The following is a 19089-nucleotide window of genomic DNA, read 5'->3' on the forward strand; positions in this document are numbered from 1 at the left end:
TTTTATTTCAGAAATTCTGTCTTGTGTATTTAAATCTTTCTGGCAATCAAATGGAGGCATAAAACATAAATTTAATTTATCTTTTAATCATATGAAATTAAACAAACTTTTGTTGCACAATTTTTTTTATTATTATTAGTGCTAATATTAGTATTATTACATTGAAACATTGCAAAATTCTGTACAACAGTAATACATTTATTTTGACGGGTTGCCGTGAAGACCTTTTGAGTTTCTGTGTGTTTATGATAATTATGCTGATGAAGTGACTCTCAGAGCAGCTCTGGAGAAAAAGTTCATGCGTTCATTAAAACACACAAGCATCGTGTGTGTGTGTGTGTGTGTGTGTGTGTGTGTGTGTGTGTGTGTGTGTGTGTGTGTGTGTGTGTGTGTGTGTGTGTGTGTGTGTGTGTGTGTGTGTGTGTGTGTGTGTGTGTGTGTGTGTGTTCGTCGAGAAAATGACAAATTCTGTGAAATTCATTATATGGTAAATTCCGTTTTTGGATCCAGTCCATGTTTTCTGCATTGCTGAAATCATAGGGCCCTATAAAACTACATTTATCTCCATTTCTTAGTTCATCAAATTTTTCTTGCTGATTTTTTTCCAGATGTTTATGTAACAGGTTTTTGTTTAGACCCACACCATTTCTGCTACTGAAACACTGCTTAATCCAAAATCCTGTTGGCCTGACCCTTATTTTTTATGATAATTCTCTAATCTTGTTATGTTGATGGCTGTGTGAGTTGAGCAACATGCACAGATGTAATCTCAGCCGTTCACTTCTGGTGTCTGTTATTGTGTTGTTTCCTAGGCTGCTGATATAGCTCGGATGCTCATAAAGGGACACTAATTTACTCGATGTAGGATTGTGTCATCTGCTCTTAAAACACGTCTATTTAAACACGTCCTGCACTGAACTCCGACTGGGTTATACAACAGTCTGGAGGTGTGTTTACATGTGAAACAAAACACTGATAACTATGAAACATCAGCCAGACAATGCAAACAAAACTGAAGCTCATTGACTTTCATTGTAGTGACAAAAAGATGACTTTATATCCTCACAAGAAAGAAAAGGTTTAGTATGATTAAATTATGACGGAAGTTTTATCTTTGGGAGAACTATCCCTTTAAAGTGCCCCTATTATATTGCCATATTGTTACTGATATAAGACACACCATCCCCCCACCCCACCCCTTTTTTTTCTTCAAGATGTACCTTTTTGAAAAAGTTAAATTGATAAAGAAAATGCATATTATTTGTATTTTAATTTTGTATTGAAAGTATGGTAAAATGTACATCTGATTACATTTAAAAATAAACACTTTACATCATTTAATCAATTAGGCTATCCATCTCATAGTGAAAACCATGTAGTCTACCAACATTTCATTAACAGCAGAAGATGAATTTGGAAATCTAACTTAAAAAGTTGAAATCTGGGTACCGTCTTACGTTTTAAAATCATGTACAGGGGAAGTTGATCCAGTAAACATGACAGTCGCGCGGCTTTTAGACGGTAACCTTTTCTTTGACTGTTTGTGTTTTTAAAACTCTTTTTGCGCTCATGTTCTTCTAACTACACTCTGACATACCGTATTTCTTGGCACACTCATTTTACGTGTATTTGGTGCCACCTATTGTTGCGGATGTATTGTTGACATAAAAGTCTAGACCCTGAATATAAGACAAACCTGTTTTTTCCAATATCATCCAACTGCAGCCACAAATGGCCGTTATCGTGCTGATGGGGTTTTAATAATAATAATTCATTACATTTATATAGCGCTTTTCTAGGCACTCAAAGCGCTTTACATAGAAGGGGGGAATCTCCTCAACCACCACCAATGTGCAGCACCACCTGGATGATGCGACGGCAGCCATATTGTGCCAGAACGCTCACCACACACCAGCTGATTGGTGGAGAGGAGACGGAGTGATTAAGCCAATCAGGAGAGGGGGATTATTAGGAGGCCATGATGGACAGCGGCCAATGGGCAAATTTGGCCAGGATGCTGGGGTTACACCCCTACTCTTTATCAAAGGACATCCTGGGATTTTTAACGACCACAGAGAGTCAGGACCTCGGTTTAACGTCTCATGTGAAGGACAGTGCTGATTGACAGTATAGTGTCCCCATCACTATACTGTGGTGTTTTAGGACCCACACAGGGTGAGCGCCCCCTGCTGGCCTCACTAACACCTCTACCAGCAGCTACCTGGTTTTCCCAGTTGGTCTCCCATCCAGGTACTGACCAGGCTCAGCCCTGCTTAGCTTCAGTGGGAAACTAGTCTTGGGCTACAGAGTGATATGGCATCCGTTTTCCGTTTTTTGCGCCGACTAGAACGCCCCCTTCTTCTTCACCTTTTCTGCTGAACTGCTAGCTGTCAACATCCGGATTAACATGTTCAGCATTTGCCGCTAGTTAGTTTTTCTCAAACAGAAGCTTCAATTTTGAGCTATCTGTGTGTATGTCCACACCGAAACGAACCATTATGTGTGTGTGTGTGTGTGTGTGTGTGTGTGTGTGTGTGGTGTGGTGTGTGTGTGTGTGTGTGTGTGTGTGTGGTGTGGTGTGGTGTGTGTGTGTGTGTGTGTGTGTGTGTGTGTGATTCCGCATATATGCCTATGCCGAAATGAACCATTATGCGTGTCCACAATGTAAATGGGTTCATAAATTTTAAAATGCAGAAGGTTTCTTATGATGGGTAGTGTGGCGAGGTGAACGAGCGAGAGACATGGGAGGAGCGAGCGAGACGTGGGGACGTGATTGCGTAAGAGCGTCACCTGCGAGTCACACCGGTCTCGAGTCCTCTCATGAGGGAGCTCGGAGGCATTTAAGGACGAGCGAAAACAGTCAAGGACGAGAGAGGACCAGGCCTGGACTTTACGTTGAGTTTTGTTATGTATGTGCGAGCAGTCGTCCGTTCTTGTTTCATGACGGGAACGTCCAAGCCGCAGCTAGACCCTTCTCGTTTTTTCAGAAGTATTTCTAACAAAATAACAACGGAACAGTATAGTATTTTAAGGGGTTTTAGGGGTCTTCTACATCCAAGGTAAAAAAAAAAAACACTTTAATTTTCTCATAATATACATTGCACATCAAATCTCTCAAAGAGTCTGAAAACGGTTCATTTAAAGATTCAGTCTCTACTCTGCTTTCATTGGTCAGATGGCCCAGTCTGTTGTGATTGGTCTGTCGCTTAAATGTGCGCTATGCAACTTTCCGTCCACTGGAGGGCGCCTATTCTAAACAAAGGTGTAGTTTGATGACGGCAAGTGTGAGCGCAGCATCTTGGGACATGTGGTCTTCACTTCACAGCCGGTGGAAAATAGGACTCGGGCAGAAATCACGTTCATGGATGCGGTTATTAACGTTACTGTAGTGAAGCAGAGCAGGACCGAGTGTTGTGGAGCTGAGCACGGCCGCTGAAGCGATTGTTATACAAACACACGGCTCGCGAGTACCGGGACTTTTATTATGACGGGACAGGACACAGTCGCCGGGCACCTGCACTACTTTTTCCAGTCATGATTATAAGGTAAAGCAGCTCTGTTTATCATATTAGAGACATTTAAGTGTGTTTAAAATGATGTTATGACGTTACTCTGTGTTCGCTCGGCGCTGCTGTCACATGTTCACACTGCTAAGAGTAAAGCGCTTCTGCAGAATAAAACCGAGGGTAGCGCAGATATGACGCGATTGACAGGCGAATCGCTCAAACGCTATGCTGAAACGTCCCGGTCCTGAGTTAAAATAGCAATTTTCTCACAATTTACAAATAGTTGGAAACATTTGGGATATTGCAAGTACTCAACTGAACATAATATATAACACAGTCCTATTGGTGTTTGGATATTTTACTGCAAAAATACTACATAGTGCACCTTTAAAGAAACAAAATAAATAATCTTTATATTTAGTTCTGGAGGTTTCCTCAGCACTTGATTCAGACAATAGTACATATGATTTAGTGACTAACGTGTATGTTTTTTGTGTGAATAAATGCACCTGAAATGTCACTAAGTTGGCAGCACTGATTATGTGTACAGGTTTGCTGTAGTAATATGAGTGAATATGTGCAGAAATGGACACAGCGTGCTCTGTCATAATGTTGAGCAAAATCAGTCTGTATCTAGCTTTAATGCGAGTTGCTCCAGAATAGGCTCAGACCACCTGTGTGTGTTTACATGTGCAATCAGAGCGGCACGCGCTGACACACACAGGACAGCAGCGGCGACTCACATCCTGTGGATAACACGTTTGTGAAGCGAGCTGAAGAAATTCATTTCCATTTGGACCCAAGAAAGTACCAAAAGAGATTTTTTTTCACTATAATATTAGTGAATGACCATTAACAAATTGATAAATAGATATTAATATTTATTATTTTCAGTTAGTTTAAATGTAGTTATTTATAGAAAATAAACAAATATTAATTTGAAAGACTTTTGATCAACTCAACAGGCTTTTCTTTATTGTTTAAAAGTTTAGTTTTTAAGGGCATGTTGAATTTAAATGATTTGAGGGAGGGGAACATGGCCCTTAAAGTCACACCCGTGGCCTCAAGATGCATGTTATGGTGTGTGCACATTAAAAATGAATGTAATTATTTGCGTGAGTGCAAATACGCGAATGATGTGAATTGGGCGATGAGAGTGACGAGAACGTACTATATTCGCCTCGATTGTGTTTATATCCTCACAAGAAAGAAAGGTTTAAATTATGATGGAAGTTTTATTTTTGGGAGAACTATCCCTTTAAATTGCCCTTATTATACTACCGTATTGTTATGGATATAAGACACCCCCCCCCCCCCCCCTTTTTTTTTCTTTCTTCAAGATGTACCTTTTGTAAAAAGGTATATTTGTCACGTCACAGACAAGGGAAAATGGTGCGAGGACTCATGTGCAGGAGAAAGATGATTTATTTACAAAAACAAAATAAAACTCAAAACAACAACCCACGAGGGGGGAAAACACATAATAGAATAATAAAATATAAACTTAACAAACCAACAGAATCTCGGGGAGGATGGAAGACGCAGACATTACACAAGGATCCAACACAGACTGACAAACACAAGGAGCTTATAAAGGGAAGAAATCAAGAGGGAACAGGTGGGAGAAATCAAACACTAATCAGATAACAAGGGGGAGGGATCAGACAATACATGAGCACATGCTAGACATGACAAAACCCACATGTGCACACAAGACAGGACAGGCATCTGACAATATTGCTAAAGAAAATACATATTATTCGTATTTTTATTTTGTATTGAATGTATGGTAAAATGTACATCTGATTACATTTAAAAATAAACACTTTTTGTCATACCATAAAAATAACCTGTGGCCCATCTGAAATTATATATCAATTAGGCTATCCCTCTCATAGTGTAAACCATGTAGCCTACCAACATTTCATTAACAGCAGAAGATGAATTTGAAAATCTAACTTTAAAAAGTTGAAAAATGGGTACAGTCTTACGTTTTAATTTAATTATTTGCGTTTGTGCAAATGCGATGAGAGTGACACGAAAGCACTATATTCGCCTCAATCGTGTCTTCTGTGCAAGTTCAACATTTTTAACTCGAGCGGGAAATTCGCGTATTGCCCAAGTCAATCAGCGATGAGCTTATTGATACGTTATCAAACTGGGCACATGTTATCCTCAAATAGTTCCTGGAGAAGATGTGAAATTCACTGAGTTGTGTGTGTCTCTGGATGGTGCTGTGAACCCAGACACATCGGCGTTTGGCTTTCTGCCATATTTGGGACTTCCACAACAGGTACAGAGCAGAAATAATAATTATCGCCAACATGATTGGTGAAGCTAGAGACTGCAGTCTTTAGCGTCCTTGTTAACGAGCCCACCTCACATCCCGGAGACGCTGGTTCGAATCCCACTCGGAGCAGGTTGAGAAGGACTGGTTACATTTGGTGCCGTGACCCGGGTGGCTGTTTTATGGGGGAGTGTAACGGAGGCAAGCTAGTAAGAGCTGGGTGAGTAAACCTCACTCTAGTCTCGTGTAGCCAGACCTTCAGACTGATGGCAGAAGGTCTGGATATTTTCCGCAGCTTTCACTGGCCAAGGACCGCCCAAGAGGATGTCTGACTGACGTAACGCAACCAATCACAGTTAGTTTTTTTACGCGTCATGTTTAGAGGCGTGAAAATGCAGACCTTTTGAGTGAATGTCAATGTCCCTGCAATAACAGACCAGCATACATTTACAAATTGTTCTTTCAAGAATGTTGTGGAAGTTTACCGCAACAGTGATGCCATGAACTTCACATACTTTTTGAAAGTCAAACGTTTAGTTGATCCTGGTAAGCACTCATTGTCACAGTTGCGTGTCACAGTTATAGTGCGAATATAATACATAATGGTACAGCATCCAACGCAGACTCCTTGATTATATGCTCGCATTGAAGTAAATGTCAAAACATTTATACAGAAATGGAGTATATATATATATATATATATATATATATATATATATATATATATATATATATATATATATATATATACTGCAGAAAATGCAGTCCTGTTTTTGTTGACTAATAAAAAAAAATCAGTACTTGAAATAAAAATAATAAATGGAAAAAGGTAACCTAAAGAACGTCAATGAAATCGAGAAATGTTTCCTTGGCAACTGAAATAAAATGACTAGAACTGAAATTAAAAAATTAAGAATAAAAAGTGACAAAAACAAATAAAATTCCTAAAACCTAATTTAAAATAAAATAAAAACAACAAATAGTAAAAAAAAGCTAAGTCAAACTATTAATAAATACTATGAGTATATAAATAATACTAAAATAACTCTGAGAAGGAGTAGCCTTTTTAAAAGTATGCTGAACATGTTTCTATTCTCATAGTCTGTCCTAATAATAATGCATTAGTGAGGGGTTGAGGATGGATAAATGACATGAGCATTGTTTTTTAACCGTTTACTCCTCCTTCTCTGCCATTACCTTCAACATTTACAGAGGTCATCACCTCGCAATCAGGTAGCTGGTGTGTGTGCGTGTTTCTTGTCATCAAACAACGCAAGGTAATTAAATAGGTACCCAGGAGACACATTTCTCCAGCCGAACGAAATGAGGATGTCTCCGCCGATGTGACATTTTAGGGTGGAGCGGTAGAAGGAAGCGAGCGAGAGATGGAGAGGTACGGCTGCATCTGCACGTTGAGCTCTTGCTGATGTTGTGGGATTTGGGAGAGGAGCTAACATAAATCATTCCGGTGTAATTTGCACTTACACTGGCTGTCTACAGTAAAGGTCGAGCGCGCTCTCTCTATCTTGCGCTCCATGTTGGCGATAGTGAAGAGCAAAGTAGGGAGAAGGAACTGTGCTTTCATTAGTTTCTGTCTGAGGTGCAGATGTTTTAGTCTGGTCTCATTTGACAATGGTTCGTCTTTGAGAGATGCTCTCCTCCTCCAGCCACACTCTCATCAGCACCATCTCAACTCTGAGCTCTTTGCTGTGTTCTTTGTTTATTTTTAATTACTCATTTGATTTAATTTTCTTTTTTTGTTTCTTCTTGGCCCACTTCTTCCTGTGCTCTTGTGTTCCAAAAAATGTTGATAAATTTAAAGTGGCCCTATTATGTTTTAGTTTTTTTCTCGAATATTCCCTTTCGTACAGTGTGTAATATTACTGTTCAAGAGTGTAAATATTGTAAAGTCAAAAGTGCACGATATATAAAGTTATTGTCTCCCAAATGAAAGAATCGAATCTGAAACGCCTAAACGAGTCATTTGTAATTCGAATCTCGCAGCGAACTGGATCAACGTCGCTAGAAAATACATTTGCATAACTACATTTGCATAACTATGTTGTGCATGATCTGCCCACAAACACGTCATTTTTTTAACGCAAGATTCACAAAACGCTTGCTCTTTAAAGATGGGTCTGAACCAGTTTATTTGGAGCAGCTCCTCAGAATCACAAGCTGTCAGTATGAATAATTATTGATGTCTATATTTTCTACAGAGTGTTCAAAATATGCAGTTTTGTGTTTTATATTATGAACATTTCCAGCTAACTCATGTTATTACTGTCTTACTGAAATACTTCTGCTCATCATCTGTGGGCCACTATTACCTGAAACTGTGTCTATTAATGCAGATTGTCTGTCGTTCTTACTACTGTGAGTAAAGATAAAGGATGGAGCAAGATTTGTTTTACAAGCTTTAATGTTACATCAGTCATTCACATTAGCACTCGGCTCACGTATGTGCTGTTATTGATACAGTTGAATGAATAATTATTGACGTCTATATTTTCTAACAGATGTTCAAAGTATGTAGTTTTGTGTAGAGTTGGTTACGTGATTCCAGAGACATCTCATGCAGATGAGCAGCGCTGGATCTTTTTTGCGTTTAGCAATAAACCAATAAACACGTTGTAAATGCGCTATAAATGCAGCATTTTATACAAGGCTTTTATAAAAGCAAATAAAGGACTGAAAAATGACTCACCCTCTGCTTTAAAACAGACATTTTGGCTGTTAAACATTTCCCCAAAATGCAGATTCGTCACGTGACAACTTCTTACTCAAATGAGATTGGGAAGTTAGTTTGTTTTGGATTTATTGATTTATTTACAACCATAGCAAGTCAAAAATGATTAAAATACCTAAATTATATTTACTTAAGTGTTGAAAATATAATTTATTTGTAAAACTAGTAGCTTTCATTCCTGTTAAAAATCAAAAAGGCACTGCTGTGAATAATGATGTGCATACGTCTGTGTGTTTTGGGACTTAGACACACACAAAGGCAGCATGTTGTGATTTTGTTGCAAGCACATTCTAAAAATGGCTGGGTTAAAAACAACCCAATCGGCAACCCAGCACTGGGTAAATATTGGACAGAACACATGCTGGGTTAAATTAACCCAGTGGCATTTTAACCCAGTAGGCTGGGCTGTTGAGAAAACCCAAAATGTAGTCAATTTTTTTTTTTACCATTGATGGATTTGGTATTCTGGGTTATTCTTGCTGGGTTGTTCTTAAAATTTCTCCTGTGCATTAGCCTACTGTAAAACTAGACAATCATGAAAGAACAAATGAAGAATGCATGTTTAGACTGTTAAAACAATCACTTTTATTTGTTTGACAAATGGTACAACACACAAATGTGTTAAAATTGGCAACAATGACAACTACAAACCTAATATATTCTGTCAATTTATTCATGTTTAAATCGAACTTTTATTTTGACGGGTTGCCGTGACTTTTGAGTCTCTGTGTTCATGATATGACACGCGCCCCCGTCATTCACACAGAGACGCAAAACATGGAAGAGTAATATTTAAATTTAATGCACAGACACTCATTCGGCTACAGTCTGGAGCCCTGTGTGACGCGACTGATTATAGTCTACTTGTGAGTCGATGGCTGTGAGTCGTCACTTTTTTAACATTTCAGTATGTACTTGGTACCGAAAGTACCGGTACTTGTGACATCCCTACTAGAGGATGGATACCCGACCCGAGCCCGACGGGTTCCGACGGTACCCGACGGGTCGGGCCGGGTTCGGACAGATATTTAGAAATGACGTTCGGGTTCGGGTCGGGCTCGGTCACGTCAGCGCGAAAAGGCATTGAACCTTTTAAATTTAAAACTGCTTATTATGCAAGTAGCCAATGGGCCTGTTTAACTTGATGCAATGGTTTGTTTTTGTGCATATTGCCCGCGGCATCCTTGTCATTCCAGTGAGCGCAACTTCAGCGCTGCTGGCAGCAGGACAGCCTTCAAGCCATCCGCAGTTGATGCAATCCTTTTTCTACATAAAACCTCGATTAGCCTAAACTTTGATGGATAGATTATGTAAATAGATCCCATGTTGCAGTTTAGGAACCACAGTTTGAGAAAATTGGTAAGATGACTTTCATTTCAATAAGCATTTAAATTGTGTTACGTTAATGTTTTGTTCTGTTAGCTTGGGCCATTTTTAGCAGACCTTTGTTCATTTAATTTCAGTTGGCTATTTGATTGGGCTCTGTGTAACGTTTGATGCCCCGTGTGCGCGCTGATGCGCTCGTCTGTAAACATTTCAGAATGCCTTCCTTACTGTTGCTTAATAAAAGCGGGATTTCCACACAAACAAACGTGCGTGTCATTAGTATATGAGGGGAAAAAATAGATTTTAACTGTCGGGCTCGGGTCGGGCTCGGACATAAATATTTGAATGCCTGTCGGGCTCGGGTCGGGTTCGGTTACTGCTCTGTCGGACGCGGGTCGGGCTCGGACAGAAAAATGCAGCCCGATCCGCACTCTAATCCCTACATACAACCATGGTTAATTTTCGTAAGGGGATCATGGTTCCGTGTAATCACAAACTGTATTAATCTATCGTCTCTCACATGCCTAACGTTACCTAAACTAACACGAGTCAGTGCATCGGATTCTGAGGTAAAACTTTTGTTGTCTTAAAGTCATGTAAGCTTAAGAATTGTTGCCGCGAAGAAGAAAAAAAACTATAATTATGCTAATTAAAATGATTATTAATGAAAATATATGAACTTATCTTAAAACATCTGCAACCAGTGGCTTTGTGTTTTGCATCGTCCTTTCAAAATGAAAGTGGGAGCGAATTTAAACCAATCAAGGCGGGAAGCACGTGAAACAACCAAGCGCTGGGTAGAATCAACCAAGCAGTGCGACCCAGCAGTTTAACCCAACGACTGGAAATTTGAAACTACCCAATGGTGTTTAAAATGTGATCAAATAAACCAACAAAAATTACCCAACAGTCTTAACCCAGCATTTTGGGTTAAAAAACAACCCAGCATTATTTAGAGTGCAGTACATAAAATTGAATTAACATGAGCTTTTTATGCTACTTTTCCACTAATAGTTTACTTGGGCCAAAAACTGTAAAAATAAAAAGATCTGGACATACAGGAAATATATCTTCACCAAATGGCTACATTTACAGTAATGACTGAATTGGAACAGCTGGTTTGCACACACGGACACAGGCATATTCTCTCTCAAAATGCATATCACAGACGGAGCACATCTCCACAGAATCATGCATCAGACTGACCTAGAAAACAGGAAAGCCATCATCATCCTCTGCCGCATCTACAAAGAGCTCAGAGGAATGTAGCCGGCACCTGCCCTTGACAAAAGCAAAGCACATTATGATCATAGAGCTCCATTAGCTCTATCACATGCTGTTATTATTGAAAATGTTTCAGAGGTATCAGAAGAAAGTGGGCTACAGAGGAAGATGCTTTGCAGTACAAGTGTTATTCACAGCAGATGCTATATGTCTCGCAAACACCTGCTAAGGCCACCCTCTCTTGTTCCTGTAGTAACCTCATTTGTTGGTGCCTGCTCACCTACTGGGTTGGTTTTGAGCACACCCAAGGACACTGATGCATGCCGGCTGTCTCTATTTACCAGCGACAACCAGAGAGAGAGAGAGAAGCAGCTGTTTACCACGAGAGCCCAGTACCTGGTATAGTGTGAATTAATTTTACCAGGACATGCTGAGTCAGAAAGCAATTTACAGATGACGTCCCACCACTATATATCTCTGGGAGGGCTGCGGGGCAGACGCGGGTCTTATGGGCGAAGCATTGATGATTTAGATCAAAGATGGATATGTGTAAATAAATTCTCCATATTGCCTTTAGGGGCTGCTGAATATTTCATTTTGTATCTTATATTCTTTGCAGTGCAAAATCAAAATTGTGTTTTTGATCAATGGTATGGAATACCGTACTAGCCTCCCTATGTGTTTAATGTAGATTTATAAATTTACCAATGACATGCGATGAGTAACACTACAAAATAGCAAGAAAAAAGAATTTGCATAACATAAGGACTATTGATTAGCCTGACAAGCCAGACCCACATCAAGATGTTTGGTCTGGAAACTCACCATTGACGGCTCAGTCCGAGGGGCGGATAAACGGTTGTCTTTCAAACTCCCTCTGCACGCGATAGGATAGCGCTACACCAACCAGAGCAATGAAGGTGAAACAGAGCTTGTTGACAGATTAAACTTTCGCCGCATCCGGTCGGCTAAACTCAGAACACATCTTCCCTTTTTAAGAATGACTTCAGTGCCGTTCTTTGTTCTTTTCTCAGAGAAAAGCTTAACTCCAAGTCTTCCAGAGTCGCGGTCAAAGCTGATTCGAAAGACCGCCATTCACCAGTTTCTGTGTTTACTAGAAGCACGCAAACGCAACTTGGCCGTCGTCATTATGGCCCCGCCCACCGACTCTATACACGATGTGATTGGCCCGACAACAGTTTGTCGTTTACAGCTCAGAAGGGTATTGAGAGTTGCTAGACGACACTCGCGGGCAAATTAGATTTACTGCCGCTAGGGTGCGTCTAGATTTCTAGGCTAACTATTGATATCAGTCGCTAAAAAATGCCTAAAATTCCTGGTTCGATTTTATTCGGAATAACATGCACCAAATTCTTTACATTAAGACCAAGAACATCCATTAATAAAGAAAATATGGTTCATTTTGATTGAATATGTTGCATATTTTTGAAAGTGCCCCCATTATGCTATTTAAAGCTACACTGTGTGATATTTCCCCCATCTAGCGGTGTAAAGGTATATGACCATCCAGTGAATATTAGTTTCTGTTCCTCTCAATTCCGATTTCGTTTTAACTCCTACGGTGGCCGATTTAGTCCAAGATTAACATGGCTTCCAGTTCGACCTCGTCAATGAGTGCCCAGTCTGTTGTGATTGGTCTACCGTGTACAGCGCGTGTTGGAAGCCCACCGCCCATTACCATAACAGAACATCAGCTCTCTCAGACTTCAGCAATTGTACACACCTTAAAGACAGGAACAATGGCGTTGATTTGACCTTATCAATCCGAGCGTGAGTCTGATGAAGAAACATTGAAAGAACTAGTTATTCCATGCGAACCTTCATCACAAGGACGACTCGAGCAGGAGTTTCTCAGTGATACACTACTCATTTTGAGGTTCATTATGAGATGTTGCAGCTGTAATTCCTCACCATCAGTATTAACAAGTGAACGTCCATCAACAAACACACACGTGTGTATTTCTAATGTATTACGGTGCACATGCGGGAACTGTATCAATAACAGCGCATACGTGAGCCGAGCACTAACGTGAATGACTGATGTAACATTAAAGTCTGTAAAACAAATCTTGCTCCATCCTTTATTGTTTAAGAACGACAGACAATCTGCATTAATAGACACAGTTTCAGGTAATAGTGGCCCACAGATGATGAGCAGAAGTATTTCAGTAAGACAGTAATAACCTAAGTTAGCCGGAAACTTAAACAATATAAAACACAAAACTGCATATTTTGAACACTCGGTAGAAAATATAGACATCAATAATTAATCATACTGACAGCTTATGATTCTGAGGAGCTGCTCCAAATAAACTGGTCCAGACCCATCTTTAAAGCTACACTTTGTAACTTTTTTAGTTTATTCTTAGCTAAAATCACTTAGTTCTTTCAAAAATATATGTGCTCATTAATGTATATTTACTTCTTTCAAGTAATAATGTATTCTCGTAATTTTATAATATACCATTGAAAATACATACGGGTGAGGGTTCGGATGCCGGTCGCCATGTTGCCCCTCCATCTTGAAAGTACATTAGCCAAAGAGGGACATACCTGTAAATTCAAGCTTCGCTTTTCGCGTTTTAACACTCGATGGCACCGTGTCGAATGTGAAGAGGAGGATTGCTTGAGGCTGCTATATGATGACGGAGGATCACTCTTAAGCCCCTTTCACACTGCACGTCGGACCCGCAATATTCCCGGAGCATTGCCGGGTCGCCTTCTGTGTGAAAGATTTCACGTCCCGAATTTGATTACCGAATTCGACCCCGGTCGGGGACCTAGTAACATTGCAGGATATGTATCAGAGTCGCCAAGGAAGCGGAAAAGAGAATTAAGACGGCAACGCAACATGCAAATCAACAAGACAAAAGTAAATATTGGAGTGGCCTTTCCAAGATGGAGAGAGCTCATGAGGAGCAACGATTTTAAAAAGGACGCCGACGTTGCCTGCTTTCTTCTCGACAGGTAATATTAATTCAGCCTATTTGTGTATATTGGAAGTTTTATTGTTGCTTGGCTAATTATATCATGGTGTACTGTGCATAAGACTAGAACGACGTCTAGGATAGTTTTCCTCGCGTCAATGATGAAAAAGTATTGTTTACTTTGTAACATAAATCTGTGTTCTATGAAGGATAACGAGATTAATATTTTAAAATTATTTAATTTTAATTTGTTTGCCTTACGCTAGTGATGTCGTACAATGTACAGAATAACGATAGCGCTGATAAAAGTTACTTTACTAAGATTAGCTTGCATTCGTCTGGTAACCTGATAGCTGATGTTAGCAATGAAATGGTAAAAAATAACGAAAACATAAAACTATTATTCATTTTACATAGATTAATTTGATCATAGATGATTTGGTAAATTAAATTACTGCAAATTATAATAGTTTTCAAAAGTTACCTCATCACTTCAAGCAACACTCACCGAAGAGGTCGAACTGGAAGCCATGACTAAATCGGCCACCGTAGGAGTTGAAACGAAATCGTAACAGTGAAATTCGAATTACAAACGTCTCGTTTAGGCGCTTCAGAGTCGTTTCATTTGTTTGGGAGACAATTACTTTATTTATTGTGCACTTTTGACTCTACAATGTTTACTCACAAACAGCGATATTACACACTGCATGAAAGGGACAAAAAAACATAATAGGAGCACTTTAAGTAATCTGATTATTATGCAAGTGCATAGACACTTTATGTGATGAGTTGTGCAGAAACTCTCTGTTCTGTTCCTCGTTGCAATTGCCAACCGCGAGTTCTTGGCACTCGTTTTAAGAGTGCCATCGGTTTCCTCCAGTACACGTCAACCTAGATTGCTGAAAATGGAGCAGCCTGCTGCCAGTTAATATAGAAATTAGGGCTCTGAGGACGATGCTGTGTCTTTCATGTCTGATATCCTCGGCTAATCATTAAAATCTGGAGGATGAAGGACAGGCTAAGTGTGTCAAGTGTGTCACTGGTTCACATCCTGAGACGGATAATGTTAAACAGAGAGAGGCATTAACTATGCTAGACCTGGACTGAACCTGAAGTACAGGCCCATTACTTAATTGAAATCAATCAAATGCTTATAGACCGTAAAGAAGCACTAGAGGAGATGCAAGGAAAACAATAATGATTAAATTAATGATTTCCTTGGTGCTAAGGAGGTTTTTCAGACTTACACCTGTTTTTCAATACTCCTTGGCACTTATCGATCACCTTTATTTGTGTTTAAGTCAGATCTTCCATTGCACTTTATGCTCACCCTTATAAAATCCTGGAGTGCAACTAATGCAACAACACTGGTCTTCAAATCAAAAATACAAGCCATTCTGAATGCTGAAAGTAACACCATGGCAGAAATCTCAAGCACAAGCACAGTGATTGTGTTTTGCATTTCTCATTTATGTTTCATGCTAAGACGATATATGCCATTCTGCTGCTTCAGTCCTTCCTTCGAATTGTTTGGCTGTCAGTAATTTGTGTTAATATCTATCCAGGGAGTGATTAGGAGCTAAAAATGGCATGCTAGCATAAAGGCTATATCATGTGCTAGTACAGTTCTGTTCTCTCTTCATGCATAGTAAAGAATCTCCACCTCTCTCCATTATGTAGCTGAACAATTCATGTCTGCTATTGTCCAAGACTATTATGTTCACTCTCCAACATGAGAGGCAAACAGTGTGTCTTCTGAGGCTTGAATACAACCAAGAGGAAAAAAGACTGAAGTGGAAAGTGCTCCGAAGCTTAGACCACTATTATCATCAACGATACTTCATAACTAGATTGACTTATTCTAAGGAAAATGTATGTTTTATTTGACTGTGCATAAGCCATTGCCTCAATGCTAAGGTGTTAGCAGCAGATCCTTTAAGTCCTGTAAGTGGCGAAGCAGGGCCTCCATGGATCGGACTAGTTTGTTCAGCACATCCCACAGATGCTCGATTGGATTGAGATCTGGGGAATTTGGAGGCTAAGTCAATGCCTCAAACTGGTTGTTGTACTCCTCAAACCATTCCTGAAGCATTTGTGCTTTGTGTCAGGAGCATTATCCTGCTGGAAGAGCCACAGCCACCAGAATACCGTTTCCATGAAAGGCTGAACATGGTCTCAGCAATGCTTAGGTAGGTGGTACGTGTCAAAGTAACATCCACATGGATGGAGGACCCAAGGTTTCCCAGCAGAACATTGCCCAAAGCATCACACTGCCTCCGCCGGCTCGCCTTCTTCCCATAGTGCATCCTGGGGCCATGTGTTCCCCAGGTAAGCCACACACACACACACCCGGCCATCCATGTGATGTAAATCAGGCCACTTTCTTCCATTGCTCCGTGGTCCAGTTCTGATGCACACGTGTCACTGTTGGTGCTTTCGGCGGGGTCAGGGGTCAGCATGGGCACCCTGACTGGTCAGCGGCTATGCCGCCCCATACGCAACAAACTGAGCTGCTCTGTGTATTCTGACACCTTTCTATCAGAACCAGCATTAACTTCTGGAGCAGTTTGAGCTCCAGTAGCTCGTCTGTTTGATCGGACCACACGGGCCAGCCTTCGCTCCCCACGTGCATCAATGAGCCTTGGCCGCCCATGACCCTGTGGCCGGTTCTCCACTGTTCCTTCCTTGGAGCACTTTTGATAGATACTGACCACTGCAGACCGGGAACAGCCCACAAGAGCTGCAGTTTTGGAGATGCTCTGACCCAGTCGTCTAGCCGTCACAATTTGGCCCTTTTCAAACTCACTCAAATCCTTACGCTTGCCCCTATATATATATATATATATAGAATTAAACTTTTAGGCTTGAACTAAAAAAAAATCACGAAAAGTAAAGTGAAAACTTAATATATAAAAATAAAAGCGGATTCAAATATTAATAAATACTAAAATGAATAAAACAGGCCTATAAAGAATACTAAAATAACACTGGTTTGTGTTCCTAACCCTAAAGTATAGATTTTGTCCAGAGCTTTCATTAACAACAACAACAACACATACAGCGCTGTAGTCTTTGATTAATGAATAGGTGACCAAGTCAGCATCAACACATGCTATTGCTTAACAAATAAATCTGCTTGAACATGCCTTAAGCAGGTCTGTATAGATTTCCCTGGAGACGCGAAGCTATAGATATTACTCTCAAGTCCCTTCAGGGAACATAGACTCGTCACTGTACAGCAGCCGTGCAGCCTCGTTTGTGCTGGATTATTATTTTAGCTTTATTTCAAGACATTTCCATTAGGCTTTCTGTTTTTTTCCCTCTCATTTATATTATTTATAAATCTAGGTTACTAATTTTAGACATTAGGCTTCAGAATGTGTTATTGAGGGGTATTTAAAAGATACACTTAGATTATTAATGAGCGTTCATAATAATAAAAAAGCTATTTTAAAAATGACCATATTCAGTTATTCCATGCTGTCTTTTTAACTCATCTGCTGTCCCAAAATAACCCAACCTCATTTTGGGTCTGAGTCATACAGTATATAGCATCACTGAAAAGCTTTCAATTGGTCGCGGAAACATTATACATTGCAGTATCTGCTTAATGGAATGATAAGTATATATTTTTTCCAAATACTGGGAGAAAAAAAAGTGGTTATTAATGCATCAAATTGTGTTGTAGAAGAGGATGACTGAGAATGTTGTAATTTCTCATATGCATGCATGAAATTACAAAGAGGACATCATTTGCAAATATACTATATGCATTAAGGAAGGATTGTATTTTACCCCAGTGTGAAAGGTTAAAGGCCATCCCGATGATTACAATGCTAAATTAATGAAGTGGATGATTAATTGATTGCCTGATAGAAACATTGACTTTTTTTCTGCTGATAATCACAAAATCATTGGTATTGATAAGCTCTTAAATCAAGGACTTGCGTCATGTATGCCAAATGCTGTGTGCTTTAAAACATCCCAGCTAACATGGAATCGAATGGTCTTTATTAAAGGTGCACTCTGTAGTATTTTTGCAGTAAAATATCCAAAAACCAATAGGACAGTGTTATATATTATGTTCAGTTGAGTACTTACAATATCCCAAATGTTTCCAACTATTTGTAAATTGTGAGAAAATTGTCGTGTCAGCATAGCGTTTGAGCGAGTCGCCTGTCAATCGCGTCATATCTGCGCTACCCTCGGTTTTATTTTGCAGAAGAGCTTTTCTCTTAGCAGTGTAAACATGTGACAGCAGCGCCGAGCGAACACAGAGTAACGCCATAACATCATTTTAAACACACTTAAATGTCTCTAATATGATAAACAGAGCTGCATTACCTTATAATCATGACCGGAAAAGCGGAAGTGAGCGTGCCCGGCGACTGTGTCCCGTCCCGTCATAATAAAAGTCCCGGTACTCGCGAGCCTGTGTTTGTGTAACAATCGCTCCAACAGCCATGCTCAGCTCCACAACACTCGGTCCTGCTCTGCTTCACTACAGTAACGTTAATAACCGCATCCATGAATGTGATTTCTGTCCGAGTCCTATTTTCCACCGGCTGTGAGGTGAAGATCACATCTCCCAAGATACTGCGCTCACACTTGGCGTCATCAAACTACGGCTTTGTTTTGAATAGGCGCCTTCCAGTGGACGGAAAGTTGCATAGTGCACCTTTAATGTTCTCTAAATGTTAGCATAAACATATTATTTATACATCATCATTAAATGATGCGACTCCTGAGTTGAAATAAGCGACTCCTGAGCTGTAAGTCGCTTTGGATAAAAGCGTCTGCTAAATGTAAAATGTAAATGTAAATGAACATTTTTCGTAAAAGTATATTTGTATTTCTTTCAAACACCTGAGCTGTGCTTTCTAATTCAAAAATATCCTGTTGTTGCTGATTATTTGTTCAATAAAATGTAAAAAACAAACAAAAGAAACACTCCTGAAAAGTGAAGCCAAAGCTTCTCTATCGCCCCCAGGTGGCTGGATGCAGTATAGCTCATTAACCTCGCCCTCTCCATGTATTCTAATGGGACCT

General features: G+C 39.9%; 1 long non-coding RNA gene across 2 annotated transcripts in view; it reads left to right on the forward strand.

Moving 5' to 3' along the window:
• LOC137094596 (uncharacterized) overlaps positions 1 to 11549 on the forward strand; it is a 64472-nt gene extending 52923 nt beyond the window's left edge. For both annotated transcript variants that reach the window (XR_010908684.1, XR_010908685.1), the window contains one exon: positions 11346 to 11549. This is a non-coding gene — a long non-coding RNA (uncharacterized lncRNA). The remainder of the gene's footprint in view (positions 1 to 11345) is intronic.
• The last annotated feature ends 7540 nt before the right edge of the window (positions 11550 to 19089 follow it).

The sequence above is a fragment of the Pseudorasbora parva genome, chromosome 12, assembly GCF_024679245.1.
Source record: "Pseudorasbora parva isolate DD20220531a chromosome 12, ASM2467924v1, whole genome shotgun sequence".
Lineage (NCBI taxonomy): Eukaryota > Metazoa > Chordata > Actinopteri > Cypriniformes > Gobionidae > Pseudorasbora > Pseudorasbora parva.